This window comes from Mus musculus, chromosome 9 (genome assembly GCF_000001635.26).
Source record: "Mus musculus strain C57BL/6J chromosome 9, GRCm38.p6 C57BL/6J".
Classification (NCBI taxonomy): Eukaryota; Metazoa; Chordata; class Mammalia; order Rodentia; family Muridae; genus Mus; species Mus musculus.
The window spans coordinates 34003116-34029898 of NC_000075.6; the positions used below are offsets into that span (position 1 = coordinate 34003116).

At 40.2% G+C, this 26783-nt stretch overlaps 1 long non-coding RNA gene across 2 annotated transcripts; it reads right to left on the minus strand.

The window, feature by feature from the left end:
• Positions 1 to 841: 841 nt before the first annotated feature.
• Gm32359 lies at positions 842 to 26783 on the minus strand. 2 transcript variants are annotated; one of them, XR_379233.2, is made up of 3 exons: positions 26636 to 26783; positions 7802 to 7879; positions 842 to 1222 (listed from the first exon to the last, which is right to left on the minus strand). It is a non-coding gene; the product is annotated as a predicted gene, 32359 (long non-coding RNA). The 2 variants fall into 2 exon arrangements; XR_379234.2 differs by lacking the exon at positions 26636 to 26783 and adding an exon at positions 16385 to 16452.

The window sequence follows — 26783 nt, forward strand, 5'->3', positions numbered from 1 at the left end:
TAGCCAAAACCAGACAAACCAGAAAGGAAATAGCCCAAGGACGCTGAAGTGGGCAACACAAATCCCTGTGCACTGGCTCTGGTTAAAGGTTGACAGCAGGGAAGATTGACATTCTTGATTTATAAGCAGGGAGAGTGCCAGGTTCCCATAGAAATGGGCCCTGGCCTCAAATTAAAACAGTTATTTATAAGGATGAAAGGGGAATTGAATCTCCAAACTACCACTGTAGCCCCTGGCCTCTCTCCTGAAGTTTCAAGTTTTGGGGGGGAGTTGTTTGCTGAGTCAACATATACAGTAAGCCAGAGAATTGCAAATAACAGCAGCATACCTGCTGCTGAACACACATGTTTCTGGGGTCATGGTCCTTAAGGAAGCTGGCACCTACAACAGGGCTGAGTGCAGAAATGGAAATGGGAAAACTAAAACCTGAGCCAGAATGACCATTCACTGAGGGAGGAGGGTAAATTAAAATGGGCTTGTGTTGCTGTGGATAGAGAAAGACTTTCAGGTGCAGACAAGCTGAGAACAGTGGGAAGGACACAGAGGCTGCAACTGTCACAAGCCACTCACTAAACCACCGCCAGCATCTAGAATATTTTGTATTATCCAGCATCATGGGGCTAATTCATCAAAATCTCTACAAGGTCCTCCTTGGGTCATTACTATGGTTAGAAACATCAGCATGGCTTATTAATTAGCATGGTTTTGTTGAACCCCATCAGCAAAAGTGATAACAATAGATAATATTTACCAGTATTTACTCTTTAATGAGCACTGCTCTAAACGTTCCAAACATCAGTTTGCTTAATCCACATAAACAGGACAAAAGGTAGAAAACAGCACTTGATCCCATTTCGCTAATGAGAAACAAAGAGGTTAGATAACCCAAGTGAGGCTGCACAGTTGGAAAGTGGGGAAGATGAGATCCTAGCGCAGGTCCAAAGGTATGCTTTTAATCTACACAGCAAGATTTGGGACTAAGGCCAAGGTCATCTCAAGTTGCCAATGAAGATATGTCCTGGACTGGCTCTTCTTCCATAGAAACTGGAGTGCTATTACTTGGAGGTCTAATTCACTGTAATGACTGGTACTTTAATCTTCGTGTAAATACCAGATTCCTTTCCTCCAAATCTCCATGGCAGGTAACCATTTATAAAGTCAGAGTTGTCCATTGCTCTGCAGTCTTCCTAGTTTCTCCCACTCGATTCTGTAGCTCCCGACTCTGACAAAGATCAGGCAGGAAACAGAATAAAAAGAGAATGGTCAGCTTGTAAGAGAAGTTCACAATACACTGAATGGCACATGGTTTCATTGACTAAACAGTCTATGGATATTGTCTTGAGTTCTGGGAGTCTTTCTTACTGAGGCCCTCCATGCAATTTTTAAGAAGTGAGCCACAAAATTCCACATGTGAACCATGTGGTTCCAACAATGTGAACTGTGCAATTCTGATGGTGCAAACCATATATTTTCAAAAAACATAAACTGTTGCATTCCCCATGACATGACCCAAAATACAATTCCAAAAATATAAACTGGGCATTTTACTTACAATTGCTATAATGTGAGCATGCAATACCCATGATGTGGACATCCAATTCCTGTCTTAGAGATTGTACAATTATCATGGTGTGAACCACGTATTTGGTTCCTCTGTATCAGATATACTCATCTGTCTACTATTTACACAAACTTTTCTTCTTGTGTCTGAACTCTTTTAGGGTATTCCAGGGACAAATATCCAATGACCAGAGGCTTCCTTATCATCCCTAGGACAGTTCATGATCCTAGTACAGTGACTGTAGCACTCTTAAATCACAGCAATGCATGGCCCTTCTCTTTTTCTTTGTTTTTTGTTTTGTTAAGTGTCAGACAGGTAATGTCCTACTGTTTCCCACGCTGCTATAGACATTCTAGAGCCTTCTCAATGAATACTACAGATATGACCTGACAAACATGAGTCTTGAAAAAAATTTATTCATTGAAATCTCCCCAATATTCTATTTATTCCTAATATCTCTACATACAAGTGGAATTCAAGATTCATATACAACCAATGGTAAGCTAGTATTTCAAGTCTTACAGCAATTCTATCTGAATGTTTCAACCAGATATTCTAATGAAACACCTACCATCTATCTTGGATATATTTTTGGCCAAATACTATTACAAATTACTAGCCTCATATGCTCTAACATAACTTTGTAATTAATTCCAATGCAAGTAATGTTGATACTCAAAAAGAAGAGGATATGAGATCTATATTCAAAGCCCGAGTCACAAAAATGTTGAGCTCTCCTTGACACTCACAGCAAGAGCTGTGAACAACTATACAACTTAGCCATTTAGTCATATACACTATACTATGCTTAACAGTATATTTCACTTGCACATCCTTCCTTTCTTGCCTTAATGCCTCCCAATTCCACCAAAGCAACTATGAGGACCTAATGGCCAAAACCTCTCCTTTCCCCTCCTTATCCCTCTTTAACCACTGTCCTTGCCAGGAGTTTGTGTCCCACCTCATTGGCTGCACTTTCCAGTTATCCCTTCACTACTTCCCCGAGATGCTTCTGAATGTGAGGTCCTAGAGCTCAGTCCTGGCTCTTTTCCCTTCCAGTCTTTTCCCAGGAACATAGCACCTGCCCTTTGCCTAAATATTCCTTGTCAAGCTGTTTAAAATCTCATTTATAGACCTCAAGACTCTTTGATATAAAATATCTGGCAATATCCCTCTATGAATACATTTCTTTTCTGCCCTTGTCCTTTAAAATTGTTCCATTATTATTATTATTATTATTATTATTATTATTATTATTATTTTAGAAATGGTCACATACCATATCAAGGCAAAACACCACTGGCCATTGCCCATAAGCGTAATTACCCATAAGTGTACCATACCCTCCTGCCCCACATCCTCTTCATCATCAAGTCTCACCACTTTAGCCTTCACCAACTTCATCACCATCATCCAAGCCACCACAATCCTTCCTGTATACTACTGTGACTGACACTAAGCAATCCCTCTTCTCTGCTTTCCCTACTCCGTCTATTCACAAGGCAGCCAATGTGATTTCTTTGAATTATGAATACACTGCATATCTGCCACATTCAAGGCCCCCCATGCCATGTGAGCACACAGAATCATATATACACTTGGCTCCAAAGACATGCTCCTTTTCATATCAGCTTTCTCCTTTTCACTGGCTTACTTTCCCATTGTCTGAAGACCACTGGAAATGCATATTTGTGGTACACTATAATTAAAAACCCATCCTTATGCTGGCTTATGCTTATGCTGTCTGCTACTTTTTCAAATATAAATTCATATAGCATCCTCTCCAAGTGGTCATCACTTCTCATGGTATTTGAAGTACCTCTACCCAGTTACACTCTAGATCAACTATTGTTTACTTACTCTTTAATGTTATCATGATATCATGTTCTTCTCTCCCACCTCTTATTTATAGTATAAACCATAGACATATTATATATGTGTATTTGTACTTATGCTGCATGTATATAATTTATAAATGTGGCTTATGCATTTGTTTAGTTTATGGTATCCATATTTGTCAATAAGCTTTAGTTAAATAAGTATCTGATACATTAAATAATACTTTTGATTGAAGAGATGACTGGATACCACAAAGCAGTCAACACATCAAATCTCTAAATACAGCCAAAGTTCTAAATATAGTAGAAAAGACCACATGAAAATCCCAACCTTGGTTTCCACTAAGGTTCAATACTTCTACAAATGGCTATTGAAATCATCCTTCTCTCTTTCTAGCTGGAGTTTAGGGGGAAGCATGGAGAGGGAGTCCTTGGTGTCTTCTGATGGTGAGGCAGCTTGGAGAAAACCAAAGTCTGCAGGAAGTTTCTGGGACCCTGAGCAATCACCACACCAAAGGCAGTGCTTGGAAGATTTTAATCTGAGAAAAATGGTTTTAATACAGTACGTGCTGTAGGGATATTTGTTTTGGCAGAGACTGAGCTTAAGTCAAATACTCTGTGTTTACAATCCAAGTGATTAATAAACAGACGTGGAATTTTGCTCCTTCTCCACAATACACTCCAGAAAATGGATGGACTTTATTATTCTACTTATTATTTCTTATCAGGAAAAGTAAAAAAAGGGGGGGGTGATTTCTTCCATCTTCCAAGCTATAAAAATGAAAGAGGCGGTATGATTATGTATTGCTGGAAAGAGATGAAATTGTAGAGAATTATAAATCATCTTATTTTGTTTGGTTGGCATTATTTTGTTTATTTGTTTCTAATGCAAAGAGTAGGAGATTTGCCATCATTTCTGTTCTATAACCTGTGGTACATGTGACAGGAACAAAAAAAAAATCTATTAACAAAAATGTGTTTTCCCTTTCTGGGCCGAAAGCAAAATAGCACCCAATTGAAACAATCATTTGCTTCTTCTGCCAGAGTTTCTTCTTCTTACTGACAGTTGTCCACCTCTAAAAACAAACAGACAGCAACATTTTAAGGACCCCCACCACCACCAAAAATACATTGGTAAAAACACAAAGATTTGTTTCCTTGCTTACTCTCTGCAGATCATTAATATCTTTGGGGATATTCTTCTTTAAGAGGACACAAATTATTTCTCTAGGCATTTATTTTGTAAAATAAAATATGTAGCGATGAATGACTTTATATAGTTCCAAGAGTGTGAAAGATGACGAGAAACACTTCTGTGGCATTATATGTACCAAGGGTAGGCAAAAGGGTGAATTGTGCCAGTGAGTTTTCCTGTGCTTTAAATTCTGAAAACACTTTCTGGCAGTATTCAAGCTGAAGGAGGAATAATGCATGTGTGGCCTAGTGGGTTTTGTGGTCATTTACTCTGTGTCTGTTCAGAGCAAGTCAAGAGGGGTTATATTTAAATTCTTGTATAGAACTTTGAAGTTAGACAATTCTAAAGTCTTTCAGACTTTAAGCATTATGAGATATGAGAATCTGTTCCTAAGGACACTTTGATACTATAATCCATTACAGAGAGTTTTAGTTTCTTATTATATATCTAATACCATGTTCTAAGAGAGATACAAAACACGTTGTCATTATTGTTATCATCACTGGTGTGTGTGTGTGTGTGTGTGTGTGTGTGTGTGTGTGACATATGCAGTTATAATACACAAAGAGGCAGTACAATAATGGCATGTGCAAGTGATTCAAAATACTCCTACTACAAGTATAATTAAAAGATAGATGATGCAGATAGTTGATATAGCATGACAAAATTATTCTCAGTTTAACAGTAAGTAGAACCTCACTGAAATAAAAGCCAGAAGGAGATAGGGTGAAGAAGTCAATGACAAGTAATTCATCCAACCCAAAATCTAAGGTCAAAGGCATGCCTATGAAGAGAAGAGCTGGATATTGGAAGAGGGAGTCAAGTTCAAAGAGTTCTGTAGAAAGAGGGATGAGTCAAATTAGGAGATCTGATGATTCAGAGCACTAAGGTTGTGTAGCTAAGGAAGATCAAGAAGAATCTGCAATGAAGTTGAAACAACTGTTGAGTACAGTCTAGCTGGAATCTGCCCAAACTGGGTTATCTGCCCTGGCCATGTGCTCAGCTTGGCTATAGTTCCATGTCCTCAGGTACTACCAAACCCGAAGGTATGTAAGAAGATTCAATTCAGTGGTAGTATAAATTTGATTAAATCAAGAGGAAGCTCATGTGTTATTAAACACACATAGAACACATACACATAGACACATAACAGCACACACATAATACACTCACACACACACACATGACACTACTGCAGTTGATAAATTTATTACTGCTTTAGTTCTGTAGTTATCTTTTACAGATTAATGAAATAAAATTCTTGAATTTTTATAAGTCCAACAAATCTCTCAGCAAGAATTTTGGGCATGGCCTAACAGGAGTAGCTTATCCTGGGTGGGGCTAGAATAATGTAGAAAAGCCTTCATTGCTTGTATGTCACATCTGGCACTTGATACTGGCTGCTTGCTGGGACCTCAGCTGAACTGTCAGACAGTACATCAACAAAGAGACTTTGATGTGGTTTCACACACTAGCTAGAGTAGGTTCATGCTTACAACCTGAAGCCTGGGCTTTAAGCAGACAAGAGAAAGGTGCATAGTGCTCTTTTGATTCATTTCAGAAATAATAAAGCAACACTTCAGAAAATATTCCTTTGGTTGTGGTAGTCCAAGAGGTCTGGACAGATTCAAAGGAAAAACAAAACAACAACAAAAACAAACAAACAAAAAAACCCAAAACAAAACAAAAAAACAGACACCAGCCTTTAATGGAAACAATATCAAGGCTAAACAAGAAGAAAATGTCCTCTGTGGTACAAAATATATTATCTAGAAAAACTAATGCTACCTCATCACTAACAGATGGAAGAAGACAGCAAGCTTTACATGGTTAGAGGAATACAAGAGAATCCTGATTTTTAATCATAATTAAGAACTGTGTAGCTCACGTCTATAATCCTACCACTTGGGAGGCCGAATCAGGATGGTTGCCATAAACTCAAGGACAATCTAGGCAACATGGTAAATTCAAGGCCAACCTTGACTACAGTCTCAAGAAGCTAACACAGAAAAGAAATGAAACAACATCTGTACAGGGTAAAATATTGTAGTTAATGCACTGCTACAGGTTTAAAATCCTGTTACTCAGCACTCGCGTGCGCGCGCGCGCGCGCGCGCACACACACACACACACACACACACTACCTCAGTAAATATGCATGATGGCCTCTCCCCTAAGTGCCACACTTCGAAAGTTTTGTCTTCATATGTGGATCAATCATTTCTAAGAGTTCATGATTGAACGTGAACAGACTGGCATTAAAACACGTTGACTAAAAAGAACTCCTATGTATAGTCTGGGGATCAGGAAAGTAATGGATCCAGTTTGCAGCATTCAAAGATCCCCAGAGTTAAGACAAAGGAAGGAGGAAGGAGATTAGATAACTGAATTGCTCCAGGAAAACTGAGAAGCATTCATATGTGCTGGCCTACTTCTCATTCCTTATGGTTACTAAGGGTTAACTATCTTGCTCAGAGTGTTCAGACCCACACTGATGAAGACTACTGTCCTAGGATATGCTAACATCATATTTGCCATATATTCAAGGGCAAGAGGCCTGCAAGTCTCTCAATTGCTTCATCTTCAGTGATGTTTTCTATTACCCTGAGGCCCACCACACTCATGGCTTTCTGCCTCATGAGTCTTTCCTGCTGCAGTTCAAAACTCTGCATACCTCTCTTATTACACACAGCCCTCAGACTTAGGAAGACTTCTCCATCATCTGTGTCTTTCTTTTACTTTTATGTATCATGGATCACTCTCATTATTTCTTCAAATCCCATGGTTCACCTTCTTGTCTTTTTAATGAAATTCTTACCAGTTCCCATCCTTTTCCCTCCTTTAACCCATTGTTATCCACACGAGGAAGGTCATGTGTTTCTATTTTCTATTGTGCTTGCTTGAGACATTGAGCTAGCAGAGCATGAGACAAGAATTGTCTAGAATGGAAATACAAGTTGGCTTATGTTTCAAATTGAATCCTGACCACATTAATTATTTCAAGCAACAGTTGAAAAACTTTTTTTCTTTTATGACAAAGCAGGCCAGAATACTATCAATACCAGTGACATTGACACAAGAGGGCAGGGAACAAACAAGCTGAAGGCTTCAGTGGGAAAGATGATGGTGTCTATCCCTCTTTTTTACATTTATGTTTGAGGCTGGGAAGTGTGAACCTCATCGCCAAGGACATTCAGAAGGCCCCACCTTTATGACTCCTGTACAAATTCCTCAAGTTCCTCAGCATCTTGCCATCTGTGGCTTACTCCACTCTCAAGGGCTTTCCTGGGTAATTAAAAGAAAAAAAAAGTCTATTTTTATACGAAAAACAATGGTAGGATTTTGCATACTTGTATATAGGAGAGAGAGAGGACAGAGGGGAGGGGGAGAGATAGAGGAGAGGGAGGGGAAGGAGAGAGATAAAGAGAGGGGAGAGAGAGAGGGGAGGGAGAGGGAGAGGGGGAGGAAGAAGGGGAGAGGGAGAGAAGAGAAGAGAAGAGAAGAGAAGAGAAGAGAAGAGAAGAGAAGAGAAGAGAAGAGAAGGAAGAGAAGAGAAGAGGAGAGATTTCTTCAAGGCAGCCCCCCTTTCAGGATAGATGGAACTCTTAGCTCTGTGTTTACACCCTGGCATTACCACACAGCTGCAGTCACAGAAAATCCCACAACACAAGTGGTGATATAATCAAACCTGTTGTGCATCCTCTGTTAAGCTTCAAGAAAGAACAGTAATTCCCAGTCATGAGTGGCCCTCCTCTGGACTTTCATAAGACAATTATTATCTTCCAAGATGAAGAAATGAGTGCAAACATTAAATGACCTTCAAGGATCACAGTGACTCTGCTGTCCTGACTTCAAATTCATTTTTATTTTTTCATTGGATGACCTGATTCATGCATACTTGCTAATATCACCAACAGATCCCATCCTTTACCAAGGCTGGTACACACTGGGACCTTTCCCCTCATCTGGACCCTTAAGGAAAACTATGACTGACTTTTTAAAATCCGTTCTATTGCTCACTTTCTTCTATGTACTAAATCTGTTGTTCTCTAGGGCCTTGAAGTATATATACCTTCCCATCACTGTCCATAGTCTGTCTTTTGCAAACCTGGGTCCATGGTGGTGAGCTCCTTTTAACTGCATTAAAAATCATAGCAAGCCGTGGTGGCACTGCTGCTCCCTCCAGGCAAATGTGAGACAGAGCAGTTGGCTCATTAACATTGCAGCTGCACAGCAGATTAGATATATTGTGCTTTGCTGCCTGGTTGAAGCACTTCTGGAATTAGGGCCTGGCATCACTGGAACAAGCTTGTATTCTGTTTACAGTCATCCCCAACACAGACAACACAGTCTTGCTTTTCTGTGTCTGTGTAGACTGGCTGGCTGAAAATATCTTCCACTAAGTTGGGAGATACTTAGATATCCTATATAACTATAGAACACACACACACACATTCTAATTGTAGAGCCTCTCCATTCAAATATAAAACTATAATCATAGTCTTCGATGATTCTTCTAAGAAAAGAAGCCATTAACTTACTCAAATCAACCATGGTTTCATAAATACGGGGATTTGGGCTGGTTAGAGTGCATTGCAAAATCTTTCAGAGAACAAGAACATGATGTGTTGTTGTTGTTTTATATGGCCTTCAATATCAGAACAGGAGCCTAATAAGGCTGTTTGATTTTGATTAATCCTGAAAATAACATTCTTTCTTTGTACAAATATCTCACAGTAGCTACTTATACTCATATTAAAGATGGTAGCATAAGTACAGAAGGTATGTTTTGACTATACTTCTTCAATACAAAAGTGAACTGTTCTTGACAGGATGTCGAAGTGTATTTCCAAGACCTCTCTGGGACTGGAGTCTTTGTCCTCAGAGGGATGAGCAATACATTACACCAAGGATCTTGGGATTCAAAGTAACTGATAGCAAGTAAAAGAGTCTGGTTGAAGATGGTAGTGCCCTATCATAAGGTAGAGGCTTAAAATTCATCATACTTAATCACATTTCTAAGTTTAGAACAAGAGGAGATATAACCGAGAATTCAGTGAAGTAGAGGACAATCAGACATATCCCTGGTAAAACTCACTTAAGAGTGCTTCACTAGCATGTCACTGCAATCTTTCCTAAGTGACATACTCACCCATCTTGTTGCAGACAGCCTCAGGCTACTTCCATGGGAAAGGGCAGAGGAGTCATTTCTCATGTGAATGGCTTACTCTGTGCTTTGTCAACTTTGGCTACATATTAGAACCAGAACTCCACAGTTCTGAAGTCAATCAATGCACAGAGCTTGCACAACCCTAATGAACTAGAGCATCTGCTTTGGGGCAGGGTCTGGACTTGAGCATCCTTTTAAAGCTCCTTAGTCACCAGCATAGATTTAGAACTGACATCATTAGATTCATCCACAAGCAACAGAATATGAGGAGCTGGGGTCCAGTCCTTGTTTCTGATCTGCATCTCAGCAATCACGTGGTTCGTTTTCTTCTTAAGACCTGGCCTTCTAGATAACTTAGCAGGAACATGCCTATCATTTGTGGGCAGGTGATGGGTCATCTTTCTTTCTCAGCTATCGTTGGCATTCAAAAGGGACAACTCAGATGGTGGCAGTAGCTGGACATTCAGACTCTCATGTCTCAGGAAGAAACAATCTTCTTAATCCCATATCTTATACTAGCTAGCTAGGGCAACAGATTGTTCTATCTTGTCAGTGCTCAGGCATTTATGCACCATGAAAGATGAGATTTAATTCTTCATTCCCCCTGGCAACTGGATCTTAGTTCTGGGCAGCCAGTCAACACATCAGGAATCCACCAAAGCAAATGATGTTGCCTCTTCACAGCAGGCTGACCAGTAACCATCTAGAATTCATTACTGTTCTGGTTTGTTTACACATACTAGGAACAGACAGTACTCTGAATTATTTGGACATACTTCTTTTTCTATAAACTACTTTCAAGCTATGCTTTAAGTCAATAGGTCAGTTTCAAAAGGTACAATTTCCTTCCTTTCCTTTCCTTTCCTTTGCTTAGGCAGTAATATGTAAGGCTTGTCCCTTTAGGGAAAAATATGTTGTCAGAAGCGAGGTGCTGTAGATAACAGTTTAACTGAGTCAAATCTAGTTCCATTTGGGCTCACTTACAAAGATGTTATAGCTTTGTATATTTCCCTTCTGCCTGGTTGCCAATCAACAGTGTCTTAGTCCCCATCCTCCATTTCTGATCAGAAAAAAAAAAATGACTGAAGTTTAAGTGAAAGTTTTAAAATAAAACTCCCTTCTCAGGTAGTGAGATTGAGTATTGCTTCATTTCATTTTGTATGTATAAAGAAGGGCTCACCTACTAGGGTTAATGTGGTAAAAAGTGTGAACAAGAAAGTAAGGGTAATGCCTCTCTTGAGACTTCTAACATAAATCCCAACCAGACTCAGCAGGTGGACACAAGAGGCAAGAGGAAGGAACTGCAAATAGAGAACTCTGAAAATTGCACCATGTCACACTGTCTAAAGGGGACCTCCAAGAACAGCAGTTATGAGCCATTCAATTACTTTTTAGTAGAAGTGATAAAGAAATACTAAAAGTTCAGCTGCTTTAAAGACCAAATACATTTAAAGAGACTCTAGAAGCAAACTGGAAGTTTGATAAGTTGATGGGAGATGAGCATGTTATTGGGCAGATGATGGGAACTGAGAAGGAATGAGTGCAGCGGGGTGAGTGCTGACCCTGCGACAGGAGCCACTGCAGAAGTCAGAGGTAGGATGGCCTCATCTACAGAGAGGAGAGCCACTTTCTCTCCTGGCTCCTACAGTTTCAATCCTAGCTCTGTGCATATGATTCTCTAATTTTAATTGGAATTACTTTAATCGCACCACTTTACCTCTAAACCTTGAAAATATATCAAATTCAAAAAGTGACTCTGTCAAAGTCCTGACTTAACCTAGCACACTTGTTTGCGACTGTTCACACTCTTCCATGTGACTAGAACCTCAGAGAACTATGGTAATAGGCTAGATGTCCTATTCTAGAAAAATCTCTTTTTGTTTTGTGCAAAATGAAAGTCAATTCACTCAATAATCACCTCAAACCTCAAGTGCACATTTGTCAGGCGGCAGGACTGGGCTTAACACCACTGCATATTTATTAGAAACCTGGAGAAGATTCTGCACTTGTCTGGGTTCTCAAGAAAGGCAGCTCTAACAGGATCTATACAGAGGTGGATGTAGATACCAGATTCTCTTGTTGTTCAGATAAATAACTAGACAGCCAGCTTTTTACCCTTTATACACAAATCCTTCCTAGGATGTTTGTGCAGGTATGTCTGTAATGGGCACAATCTGCTTAGGAATGTTTTGAATGGTGCTAGCACTCAAACACAAGATTAAGGGTCAAGCTAGAGAGATATCTTAGTGGATAGGAGCATACACATACACTAAAGAGCCAAGTTTTGTTCCCAGAACCTGGCTCATAATTGCCTGGAACTCCAGTTCAAAGAGATCCCACATAGTCATCTGGACTCTGCAGCATCTACACAGATATATACACATAATTAAAGCATAAAGAAAGGGGTTAAAGATATAAAGATCAAGTGTGACCCTGCCTTGAAGAAGTTCACAGTCAGGTGTAGACTGTGAGTGAGAGTTCTCAGCAAGGCAGTGAACATACAGCAGGGAGAGAGTTATCAGGATGTCTTCATCAACTATTTAAAGGAAGCAATTATTTGAGTTCTGTCTTCATTTATATGATTTTTAGGATGGAAAAGGGAGAATTTAATAAGCATCCTGTCCCCAGATACAACACAACCATTAACAAAGGTAAAAACTAAAGCCGAAATTGAAGTACAGTATCAATATTTAATCACAGCAGGCTAAGGGTTGTTGAAGCTGAAGATATTAAATGTAATTGAAACAAAGCAGCCAGATTCCCAATATGGGGTTGGAGGTCTAGGAAAGAACCATTCTCCACGTGTCACTGTCTCACAGCTGGAATATTCCCTAAGCAGATTGTACCCATTACACACATACCAGAGGACCATCCTAGGATGGTTTACTGTGGGAAGGGCAAAAGATACCACAGGCAATTTCACCTCATGTAACAAATCAGACCGTTAGTCTAAAACATTTGCTTTCTACAAAATGGATAGAAGAATAATTTAGCCAGCATACTAATAAAGGTGGCTGAGAAAAATGCTTTTTGAAACACTAAACAGGCTAATTTGGGAACTCTAGATTCCACATACCAGAGAGTCAATATAATGATATTATTAAACAACTCTAACACATGGGCCGTATTATATGGAGGATAAACCCTTATTTTATAATTGTTACGTATCTCAGACCTTGTATTCATGATCTCAGAGGATATATCCAGAAGTTAATATTATTATTATTATATCCCAGAGAGTGTTATATAAGAGTCCTGCTTCCTATAAAACTGTTAACCTTCCAGGCAGCCGCTACATCCAGCTTCATAAGCAGTCTCTTTCTGCAGTTATTAAACTGAGGCTTATGATCCTGTTTCCTAGACATGGAACTAGTACTTTTTCCTTCTGTGAACTGGGTAAATGGTATCGTACACTCTTTACTGTTTTATCATGTGGATGCCTATCCTGTTTGAAGTCCAAAATGGATGTCTGTGTATGTGGATGAAACAGGTGATGGGTGGATGGGTGGATGGATGGATGGATGGATATGATAATCCCAGATTGATAGCTACAAGCTTTCTATCTTCTGTATTTAAGGTCAATCAATGTAGTCACATTCTTGGCACAGAGACAGAAGCTGGCTTCTGCAGGCACAAACCATCAATCTATCTTCAGGCCTCAGTTTTTCCTTTATTCCTCTTGTAACAGCTGACATATAACCAACAGATACATCCAATAAAGAGATGTCTTGAAGATAAGATTTTCTAGCATAAGTCGCAATGTCTTAGGCTATGATTTTCTCATTTCATCCACACACTATAGACATATATGGTGATGCTATGATCACTCACAGGTTCCTAGGACATAAGGCTAAGGAATATGAAGTGGCTCTCCTCACACCTTCCTGTTTTCCAGAATCAGCCTGGGATATGATGTTTAGATTATGAAGCCAAGAAGGCATTTTGCAATCTGCTGGATGAAAGTTATTTAAGGATTGTTTTTCCTAAGAAATAGAAAATTATAAGGAACAGATACGTACATGTTAAAATGTTCACTTCAATACATTAAATGCTCTCATTTCCCGCAGAAAATGTTGAGATATTTGGCAAGACAGAAAACTTTTTTGTTTTTCTATTTCCCCATCTGTAAAAAAAAAAAAAAAAAAAAATTCCCCATCTGTAAAGATGCAAGGGAAAGGTGATCTGTGTATCATACACATTATATGCACTGGCAAACAAGCCTGAGTGTTGAGCTGAGAAAATATGTCAAATTGTAAGATATTTTTAAACTAAAATTGGTGAACATTTAGAAAATTTGAATTATAAAATACCATTCTTTTACTTATGTAAGGGAATCAAATTCTTCCCTAAAGTATTTATGATTCATGTGGCTGGTGCATGGGGTTGGGGAGATGGGTCCCCAGTTACTGGCACTTGCTGCTCCTGAAGAGGATACAGGATGAGTTTCCAGAACTCACACGGGGTTCACACCATTTATAACCCCAATTCTGAGAATAGAGGAGGCACAATGTTCTCCTTTGATCTCTTGGGCACCAGGAATACACATGGTGCACATACATGCATACAATCAGGCAAACTGTCAAACAACAAGAAAAATAATAAAATTAGTAAATATAGAAACGTTCTTGAAAAGAGATCAATACATGGTATGTTTATATGCATTCTATATAATGTTCTAACAAAGTGGTTCTCAACCAGTGGGTCAGGACCCTTTTAACAAATATCTATCTCCAAAAATATTTACATTATGATTCACAACGGTAGCAAAATAGATATGAAGTAACAACAAAAATAATTTTGCTTGGAGGACACAATGAAATAGGAGGAAGTGCCAGGTGTGGTGGTGCACGCCTTTAATCCCAGCACTTGGGAGGCAGAGGCAGGAGGATTTCTGAGTTCGAGGCCAGCTTGGTCTACAGAGTGAGTTCCAGAACAGCCAGGGCTACACAGAGAAACCCTGTCTCAAAAAAAAAAAAAAAAAAAAAAAGAAAGAAAGAAAGAAAAAAAGAAATATGAGGAAGGATATTAATGGGTCACAGCATTAGGAAGTTGGAGAATTGATGAGAGCCTGTCTGTGACTTAAATTGACAAGTTACAGTTTCCATAGTCTTTGTGGGGTTGTTGAAGACTCCATAGAGCCACGTTTCCTTTCCTGCAGATACATTACAGAGTGGGATGTTTCAGGGGGTCAGGCAACATGTGCTACATCTTGCCCACCAGAAAATGACCCATCAGAATTCAGAATGTGGTAAGGTCCTACTCTATGTAGGACTATGTAGACTATGTAAAGAAAAAAAGCTCCCAGGGTTGTCAGATAAGACAGAAGAAACGTCTTTGAAAGGCAAAGTGGGGCAAGAATCTATAATTTGAAATTGAGTTTAGAGTGGAACTTTCCAGAGAACAATAAAGCATTGCTTGACAAATAATTCAATCATCTGGTTTTATAGAGACCTTAGGCATGATGTAATACAATCCTATATTGTTACAGATTAGGTTACAAAGGCTCAGGAAAGTTAACTCACCTGCCAAGTCACATAGCTAATAAATGAAAAAGGAAGAAATGCTGTTTTGAGCTGGCTCCAAATCCTGTACCTTTCCTCGCCTTCATAAGCAGACTCCTTGTGATCCAGAATTGTCTGCCTACATCTGACACATCCAAACTCCCTCCAGCCAGAGAAATCTTTGATGAGTTGGCTGCAGGCCCCAAATATTGATCCCCAACTTTCCTTTACCTGCCCACTAATTGCAAGTCACCATTTAAGGTTCCTTTTTCCAAGGAAATGAAACTAATAAGACTGACATGGTAATAGACTGACAAGCTATAGGGAACAACCAACTATAAAGGATAATGACAATGTCTTGTCATAGAACACCAACTAGAGAACCATATCATACGCTGATCACCAGTCAAGAATGTATCATGTCACACAGACAGTGGCACAACTGAGGTACAACTGTGATCACATCATGATTGAAAGGTGTCTTAACAAATGTAGTCATCAGACAAGGGAGACATCTCAGAACATCCATGAAATATTCCAGCAGGCCTAGTATGAAGTCTTTCCTGGTCTAAAGACTAAGCAGAGGAATGTGAGGGCACTAGAGTTTAGCAAGAACTAGCTGAAGGTTGGGCTCATCTGTTGACAGGTCAAAACTTCTGGTAAATTGTAAAGTACTGAGTGTGTTGGCTCTGTTAGTGAATAGGTGATATGGGCAGTATGGACGCTGAATTGGAGGCCAACATCAGCTACAAAGAAAAGTAGGTGGAAAAAGTATTTTTAAATATATATTAGGATGGAAAATAGATGTTAGGATTATATGAGCATTAGGCCATATTTCCACAATAACCATAGAAATTAGGGAAATTTTCACTTCAAAATGATTAAGGGTATATAAAAGTATTAGAAGATGAGAAAGAGACACATGAATGCAGATTTTATATTAGTGAAGGATCTATCAAAAGTGGAAAGAGGATGGGATTATCCTGAACTAGAAACACAAAGAAGCAAGATGATCTATAGGACATCTGGGTGTATACCTGTCCCCTCTTCCTCCTCTACCTGACCCCACACTCAGATACCACTGAACAACTTTATCTGGTTATACAAAAGAAAAATCACCTTGCCACACAGTAGCTGTCATACAAGTACCCAGAAGCAGGACATTTCCTCATCATCACTGAAGAGCAACATCTTAAGACAGGCAAGAAGGAAGTATGTCATGGAATAGCAGTGTCTGAGAGGAAAGAAAACATGAGAATGACAGAGATTTCAACAGAAATTGACAGATGGAGATATGCTTAAAATAGCAGCAGTGTAAGACAGGATTTACAGAATGAGGCATCCAGTACCAATTACAGCTCTTAAATCAGAAACAATGTTAAGTAACTGTGTAGAGTGGACCTTATGTAGGTCTGATGCATGAGCCAGACGATGTAGTTAAGGAATTATCTACCAATTACAAGATTAGGAAACATGGAGGACAGATTCCAAAAATTTAATATATATTTAACAGCAAATGATGAAGGAGAATAGCTAAGAAACTTAGAGACATTAAAGAATAAGGAGAGTCTTTATAGTTTACAGTAATATTTTTAAATGATAATCTACAAGGAAATGAGAGAAAGTTACAATTCATTACTGGTACCATTTATTTCAAGAAAACAATAGGATATATGGCTCAAGAAAAGTCACTTTGGAGTAGCAACAACAAGAACAGCAAAAGCCTCTCTCTCCTAGCTATGCTATCATTCCAAGTCTGTGAACTAAACAGAAATACCTTCAGAAAGAAAGTCTCTAAAATGTCACTGCTCTAAGTATGGATTATTATTCAGGTGAATACAAAGTATATGGGGGTGCATAAAATGGACAATAGGTCCCCTGAAGCTGTTGATTTTTCTTCCCAAAGTCTTGACAAAAGGATAGCAGAGGTAAGCCACAGAAGAACAGAAAAGAGTAACTGATGTCTAAGCTGTATGTGGTGTAAATCAGTTGGACGATAGGGAAAACAGTTTTGAGGCTTAAGAAAACTGAATGACAAACAATCCAGAGGAAATCCAACAGCAAACACAATTTATACCAGTGCCGCCAAAAGACTCAATAGTTGGTGACATCAAGCATGCTAGAAGCACACTAGATGGAAAAGAGCTAAATTAATGAAGATTGGTTGAAAACCTATTTAAGACATTGTCAAATCCTCTCGCTGGCTCAGGTTAACTTGCTGATAGGCTGTCCATCATCCTGACAAAGGCCTGAAGTTTAGAGTTTAGGAGGATAGAACTGCAGCAGTCTGTACTTGTAGTTACCAATTCAGCTAGCACAGGAGTCAGTGTGCTGAAAATATCTTGTTTAACTGCATTTATGGGGACTAGATACTGGCAACCCTATATTCTTTCCCTTTTTATGTAATTAACATTTTTGTGTCAGCATACACAGGGATGGATTTTGATAAGGCATTTTCTTATATATATATATATATATATATATATATATATATATATATATATATATATATATAATTATGTATTTTCCTCAATTACATTTCCAATGCTATCCCAAAAGTCCCCCATACCCTCTCCCCACTCCCCTACCCACCCATTCCCACTTTTTGGCCCTGGCATTCCCCTCTACTGGGGCATATAAAGTTTGTGTGTCCAATGGGTCTCTCTTTCCAATGATGGCCGACTAGGCCATCTTTTGATACATATGCAGCTAGAGTCAAGAGCTCAGGGGTACTGGTTAGTTCATATTGTTGTTGCACCTACAGGGTTGCAGATCTCTTTAGCTCCTTGGATACTTTCTCTAGCTCCTCCATTGGGGGCCCTGTGATCCATCCAATAGCTGACTGTGAGCATCCACTGATGTGTTTGCTAGGCCCCAGCCTAGTCTCACAAGAGAAACTAAGGAGAGAGTTACAGAGATAGGCATTTTCATACTTGTTATTATACCTCATTTCTGTCCATCTCACTTTTCCCACTGTCCTGCCTCATTCCACTGTCCTCTTGCAGCTACTCTTTTCCAGTTTTAATTGTGTCCTAACTACTTGCATATCAGATATGGTATGAAGATTTGATTCATATAGAACAATAGTGATAAAAAGTGCATGGTATTGGTACAGAGACAGACAGGTTGATCAATAGAATAAAATGGAAGTCCCGGAAATAAAACCACACAATTATGGACACTTTATCATTGATAAAGCAGCCAAAAATATGCAGTGGAAAAAATAAAGCATCTTCAATAAATGGTGCTGGTCTAAATGGTTGTCTGTATGTAGGATAATAAAAATGAACCCATATTTGTCATCTTGCACAAAGCCAAAGTCCAAATGTATCAAGGACCTCAATATAAAATGAAATACACTGAATCTAATAGAAAAGAAAGTGGGAAAGAGCCTTGAACTCATTGGCACAGGGAGAAATTTCCTAAACAGAACTCCAATGGTTCACGCTCTAAGATCAAGAATTGATAAATGGAACCTCATGAAACTGAAAAGCTTCTGTAAGGCAAAGAACATAGTCAGTAGGACAAATCCAGAACCTACATATTGGGAAAAAATCTTCACTAATTCCACATCCAATAGAAAGCTAATATCTGAAATATATAAAGAATTCAAGAAACTAACCACCAAAAAAACCAAACAGCCAAATCAAAAAATGGAGTATAGAACTAAACTGAGAATTTACAACAGAGGAATCTTGAATGACTGAGAAGCACCTAAAGAGAAAGTCCTTAGTTATCAGAGAAATGCAAATCAGAACAACCCGATTCTACCTTATACCAATCAGAATGGCTAAGATCAAAACCTCAGGTGACAACACATGTTGGCAAAGACATGGAGAAAGAGAAACACTCCTCCATTGCTGGTGGGATTGCAAACTGGAACAACCACTCTGGAAATCAATCTGGAGGTTCCTCAGAAAAGTGTACTTAGATCTACCTGAAGACCCAGCAATACCACTCTTGGGAATTTACCAAAAAGATGCCCCACCATGCCAGAGGGGCACGTGTTCCACTATGTTCATAGTGACCTTATTCGTGATAGCCAGAATCTGGAAAAAAACAAAAAACAAAAAAAACAAAAACAAACAAACAAACAAACAAAAACCATGTCCCACAACAGAAAAATGGGTACAGAAAATGTGGTTCATTTTACACAAGGGAATACTAGAATGAGGACATCCTGAATGGGTAGAACTAGAAAATATCATCCTGAGTGAGGTAACTCAGACCCAAAAAACATGCATGGTATGTACTCACTAATAAGTGGATATTAGCCACACACACACAAAAAAGTACAGAGTACCCAAGATATAGTCCACAGAACTCACAAAAGTTTACCAAGCTGAAGGGCCCAAGTGACAAAGCAGCAGTCCCACTTGGGAGGTAGAAGAAAGCAAATACAATGGAGGAGAGCAGAATGGTGCTGGGAGGGAAAGTGGATGGTGTGGGAGGGGTGGGGAGCGTGGGGGGAACCTGTTCTGGTATTGGGTGAGGGAAAAAGACTGAATCTCTGAGGGCCAGCAGAAAAAATGGAAACAGGCAACCTTGGGAGGTAGGAGGTTGGGGGGACCTCCAGAATGCACCAGAGACCTGACGGCATGTGAGAGACTCTCGGGGCTTAAAGGGACCTGGGATGAAATGACTGACAGTGGGGAGTGGGAACTTTTAGAGCCCACCTCCAGCAGAAAGATAGGGCATCAAGTGAGGGAGGGGGTGCCAACCCACAATCAAAACTCTGACCCATAATTGTTCCTATCTGAAAGAATTGCAGGGATGTAAATGGAAAGAAGCCTAAGGAAAAGAAGGTCCATTGACAGGTCCAAAGTGGGATTCAGCTCAAGGGGAGGTCCCAAGGCCAGACACTCTTACTGAGGCTATGGAGCCCTCAGAAAAAGGGACTGATCATGACTGCCTTCCAAAAGACCCAACAAGCAGCTGAAAGAGTCAGATCCAGATATTTGCACCCAACCAGTGGACAAAAGCTGCTGACCCCTGTGGTTGAATTGGGGAAATGTTGAAGGAGGCTGAGGAGGAGGGCAACTCTGTGAGAGAACTGGTAGTCTCAACTAACCCGAACCCCCAAGATCTAACAACCATACACCAGCTGATATGAGGCCCCCGACACATATATAGCAGGGGACTGCCAAGTCTGGGTTCAGTCAGAGAAGATGTACCTAACCCTCAAGAGAGTGGAGGCTCCAGGGAGTTTAAAGATCTCTTCGGGTGTTGGGGGTGGTAAGGGCATCCTCATAGAGAACAGGTGGGCAGGGAAGAGGTATGGGGTGTGGAAAGGTCGAAGGGTGGACAGGGAGAGAGAGGTCTGGAGTGATAAATAAATAAATAAATAAATAAATAAATAAATAAATAAATAAAATGATAGTATAAATAAGTGATCCCTAAAATTCTACCATAGAACATCTACAGTTGATAAGCAATTCAACAAAGTGGCTGGATATAAAATCAATATAAAGAAATCGGTATCCCTCTTTTATATAAATGATAAATGGGCTGACAAAGAAATTAGGGAAACATCCTTCACAACAGCCATAATTAGTGTAAAATACCTTAGTGTACTTCTAACCAACAAGTAAAAGATGTCCCTGAAGGAAGAAGTTGAAGAAAATATCAGAGGATGGAAAGATCTCCCATGTTCATAGATTAGTAGGATTAACGTAGAGAAAATCATCACCATCTTACCAAAAGCAGTCTACAGAGGCAATGCAATTCCCATAAAAATTCCAACGCTTTATTTTTTTACTGAACTTGAAAGATCAATTCTCAACTTCATATGGACAAAAGAAAAAACAAATAAAAAACAGTATAGCCACAATGACCCTGAACAATAAAAGAAATTTGAGGAGAATCACCATCCTGATATCAAGCTGTACAACAGAGCAATAGTGATAAAAAAGAACTCCTTGGTATTGGTACAGCAACAAACAGGTAGATCAATGGAATAGAATCAAAGACCCAGAAATAAACCCACACACCTACAGACACTTCACTTTTGACAAAGAGACTAAAACCCCACAATGGAAAAAAAAAAAAAGAGAAGCACCTTCAAAAACTAGTGCTGGTCTAACTGGGGGTCTGCATGCATAAGAAATCAAATTAATTCATATTTATCAACCTGCACAAAATTCTAGTTCAAATGAATAAAAGAACCTCAACATAAAACCGGATACACTAAATCTCATAGAAGAGAAAGTGGGAAATCGCCTTGAACGCATTGGTACAGGAGACAGAACATCACTGACTCAGGCTCTAAGATAGACAATTGGTAAATGGAACCTCATGAAACCGAGAAGCTTCAGTAAGGCAAAGGACACTGTCAATTGGACAAAAAGGCCACCTACAGAATAATAAAAGATATTCACCACCCCTACATCTGACAAAGGGCTAATATACAAAATATATAAGGAGCTCAAGATAGACTTCAACAAGTCAAATAACCCAAATAAAGAAGAGGCTACAGAGCTAAACAGAGAATTCTCAACAGAGGAATACTGAATGACTAGAAGAACCACTTAAAGAACCAACCGTTCAACATCTGTAGTCATCAGGGAAATGCAAATCAAAAGGACCCTGAGATTCCACCTGACACCAGTCAGAAAGGCTAAGCTCAAAAACTCAAGTAACATCACATGCTGGTGAGAATGTGGAACAAGGCGAACACTCTCCCATTGCTATTGAGAGTGCAAACTTACACATCCACACTGGAAATCAATAAGACGGTTTCTCAGAAAATTAGAAATAGCTCTACCTGAAAATCCAGCTATACCACTCCTGGGCATATCCCCAAAGGAAGCTCCAACATCCCACAAGGACATTTGTCCCACTATATTTATAGCAGATTTGTTCATAATGGCCAGAAATTGGAAACAAGCTCAATTGTACCTCAACTGAGGAATGGATAGGAAAAATGAGGTGCATTTACAAAATGAAATACTATTCAACTATTAAAAACAATGGCATCATGAACTTTGCAGACAAATGATTCAAACTAGAAAATAAAACCCCGAGTGAGGTAACCCAGACCCAGAAGGACATACAGGTATGTACTCACTGATAAGTAGATATTAACTATAATGTACAGGATACCCATGATAAACCCCATAGACCCAAAGAAGTTAAACAAGAAGGAAGGCCCATGTGAGGTTGCTTGAATCTCACTTAGAAGGGAGAATAAAATAGCCTTGAAGGCAGAGGGAGAGAATTGGATAGAAGAAGGGATAGGAAGGAGATGAAAGGTCAGGATCAGGTGTGGAGATAGACAGGAGAGAAGGCAGGAGAAAGAATAGAAATCTGTAGCTGCCTGGGGTATGGGACTGGCAGGGTGAATCCCTAGGAAATTTCATAGACCTTGGATGAGGGAGGCTCCCAGGAGTCAATGTGGGTGACTATAGCCAAGTTACCTAACAGTGGAACTTAAGAGGCTACCTCCTGTAGCCAGGCAGTATCCTCACCCACCCACAAAGGTTTAACCCCAAAATCTATCCTGTCTAAAACAAAAGCAAGGACAATGATGGATCAGAGACTGAGAAAATGACCAACCAATAATGAACAAACTTGAGACCCATCCCTTGGGCAAGCACCCATACCTGACACTATTAACAATGCTGTTATGCTTGCAGACAAGAGCCTAGCATAGCTGTCCCCGGAGAGGCTCTACCCAGCAGCTGACTGAAACAGATGCAGATACTGACAACCAAACATTGGACAGAGGTTGGGGTCATTGAAGGAAAAGTTAGGGGGGAGGATTGAGGGCCCGAAGGGCATCAGAACTCTGTAGGAAGACCAAAAGTCAACTCACCTGGATCCGGCACATATGTAGCAGATGGGCATTCCCTCTCCAGATGGGTTCCCCAACAACTGTCCCTAAAGAGCTGTCCCTAAAGGTGTAGCCTGATTGTGAAATACACTCCCCAACAGGGCTACCTTGTCTGGCTTCAGTGGGAGAGGATATGTCTAATCCTGCAGAGACTTGATATGTCAGGGGAGGAGGATACCCAGAGGTCTCTACTCTCCCAGAGGAGAAGGGGTGGGGAAGGATAGGAGAAGGAATCTTTGAGGGAGAACTAGCAAGGGGTCAGAGTTTGGGATGTAAACAAATGAATAAATAAAATAGCAATAATAATTTTATGTTTGAGGGTCACCACTGGGATCTCTGCTTGCTGGTGCAAACAATATCAGCAGCTCCTGTAAGCCTAACTGATGCCCTTACAGCTTCCATGGCTTGTGTCCCGTTAGCCTCAAGGAGTTGTGGATGGCCACAGCACCATATTTCTCTGCCTCTGCAACATTCAAACCTCTCCTATCTTTCGCCATTGCCCACAGACTCATAATCCAGATGGCAAGCAACTTATTAGATATTCAAAAGCCCTCCCAAATTCAAACAGTTCAGGTACTGAGTACTTCTTGATCATCATAGTGTTTTATACTGGGCCATTAGTAAGGTCCAAGTGTGCATGCTGACTTAGACTTTTCCTTCTTTTTCATGCAGAGTGGAAGGTTGTCTTCAACCGCTTCTACCCTGTTCTCTTCTTCACTGCCCATTGTGAAGGCTTTGTGTTGAATCCTGAACTTTTCTGTTTTCTCTGTTAAAAGACTGTGTGTGAATGTGTCTTCTATCTCTTCTACTGTTGTATTTCTTCTCATTCTGTTTCTTCCTATGGTCCAGACTTTTGGAATTCCAGGCAGGGCTTTTTAGCACAGTTCTAGTTTGTATTCCTTTTTCTGTTCCCACCTCTAGGCATAATAAATTTCAAGCCAAGCCTCTATCTCATTCTCTCTTTTATATAATTTACCTAACATATCAGAGAACGACACCGAGGGGGCTAGTCTCACCTTTTCCCACTAATTTCTCCCTTATATAAGCAAGTTCCCATCAACAGCCATCTCAGCTCAAATTGAATATCTGTTACATATAGCAGTACCATGTAGCCTCCCTACAAGCCTGCTGATGTTCTCATGTTACTCTCAGTGACGGGAAAATGTGCTCGAGGCCTTCAACTATTCTTGTGGAATCACTACACTTATATAGTAAACTGCAGATATCAAACAGCCATGCCACTCCATACCACACAGAGGACGACTACCAGCTTGGGATATCTACCATGACCATTTCACTTTCCAAGGGCTCTGCAAATTACATGTCTCACTATACATAGAGCATGACCTATGTAACCTATACCACAGGAAGGAAACAGAACATGATGTACCGAATGAGGAAAGGCAACCATTATCAGAACTCCCTCCATAAATGCTCTTCCCTCAGTCTGTTCATTCTTAGTTATATGTCTTGCTATTCATAGCCAGGACAATGCAATCACCCCTCTCAAACACATCTTTGTTTCTGTCAGTCCTTGTTCAGGTGCCAACTGTGTCATGTGACACTATTCGGGAGATGGATACAAACATCTACTTACTCAAAATACCTCACTAAAATCCAACTTAATGAACTAGTAAGCCTATTAGGGTTACTTACAGGAGTATGCACAAGGAATTAAAAGCACATGGATAACTCAAAGGTAGATGCAAAAGTCCACCTAGCATGGGTGACAACTCATGGAATCTGCAGCCCTGGAGCTCCCTGCACAGCATGCAGGCAACACAACATGTCAGAATGACTCTCTCTTCTCCCCAGAAGACTTGAGTGCTTGTATAATCTTGGGTAAGAATGAGGCCTTATGAATCTGGAAAGATCCAGGATTTCCTGGGATGCCTGAGTTTCACTACCTCAAACTCAAGGAGCCTCCCTTCAAAACACCCTGAGTCCTAAAGAACTTCCCTCCAGGATAGGTTGCTTTAATAGGAAACAAAATGCTTCACAACACAGCTGGGACACACCACTGAGAAGGTCCTTTATCTCCTGATAAAAGAGAAACAGAGAGGAAAAGACCAGGGACAAGATACAAGGACAAAGAGCACACATAAAATGACCTTCCCCAGCTGGGCATAGTCTCCTACAGGTTTTATCACTTTACAAAAAGGCACCACCAGCTAGGACCAAGAGTTCAGCACAGGAGCTCCTAGGAAACATTTCCTGTGCCTAACCACAGCAAAGGTTGTCTGAAAAGATACCTCTGCCATCTCTTGGAATCTTGAAAGTTCCGGGGATAACAAAATGATCGTTTGAACAGAATGCCAGGCATATGGTAAAGCACAAGATAAAGTTAGAGGACTTGATGGTTGTTGGTTCTTAACATCGAATAATTGATTCACCTGCCATCTGTAACAGCAATAGGAGAGGATGTTGCAGTAGGAAATTAATCCCACCCAAAATCGCCCTGGTAGCAGCGGCTGTTCCTTGCTACCAGACCTAATGTTATGGATTCCTGAATGAAAGAAACACACACACACACACACACACACACACACAGAGAGAGAGAGAGAGAGAGAGAGAGAGAGAGAGAGAGAGAGAGAGAGAGACCTCTATATTAAAATGCCTCTCTTATTTTCCTGAGTTATTACTTACTAAAATCTGTATTCTATCGTTTTTGCCCCAGACTCAATGCGGGGGGGGGGGGGGGCGGGGAAGCCCTGGGGCCACTCTTGCCCACTTCCTACATGATTGCTATGCTCTCTCTTTTCTATCAGGACTGGTCCTTCTTTTCCCAGCATGGCGATTCTAAATTTCATCCTTCTTCTCTCAGCCCATCTGCCCATCAGTCCTAAAGTCCCACCTCTGTCTCTCTGCTCAGCCATTGGCCACTGGTCACTTCTATTTACCAATCGAAACCAACTGGGAGAAGGGACCGTCATGGTCTTACAAATGATTCTTGTGCAATTTGGGGAACCCAATTAACATAATACAAACGTTAAACCAAATCTGCAACAAGAAGAGGGATAACAAAGGTGTGGAAGCGGGAGATCTAAGCCATGTTTGCACTGTGTCCTTGACTTTTCTCCTCTCTAGTTTTTACGATAATTCAGAGCAGCATCGCTTCAACCATAACTTCACAGATGATGAAAACGAAACTTCTAGAAGGAAGAAACTCCACACAGCTAGTAAGTGTCTGGGCCAAGACTAGAACAGGGCTGTCTAGTGGCCCACCCAGGTAAGTAGTTTCCAATTCAGTCTCATATTTATGGCATTTGCCTTTCCCACTAATGGAACCTTCCAGAACCAGCAGCAGCAGGCATGATCCAGAATGAAACAAGCTGAACGTTCTTCGGAAGTGGGGCAACAGAGGTATTTCACAGGCATGTATTTCTCCAGCTGTCTCCTGCTAAGGGACTATCCGATTACAGAATTTGGCCGGAAGGTATTCAGTCCCCTCCCCTTTTCCATTTCTCCCTAAGTTAGTTTTCATTTCATAACAGTCATTAGAGGAGCTCTGGGAATGAAGTGTAAAAATCTCCCCTCACCTCTGAGCCCTGGCTGGCAGCAGCTCCTTGCAACTCCTGCAATCAGCACTCCATTTAAGCATCAAAACCTCATCAATTAGGCCTCAATGTACAGGAATCACGTGGCCTGCTGGTCACGCTGAGCTGGCTGCAGAGGAGGACCAGAGGC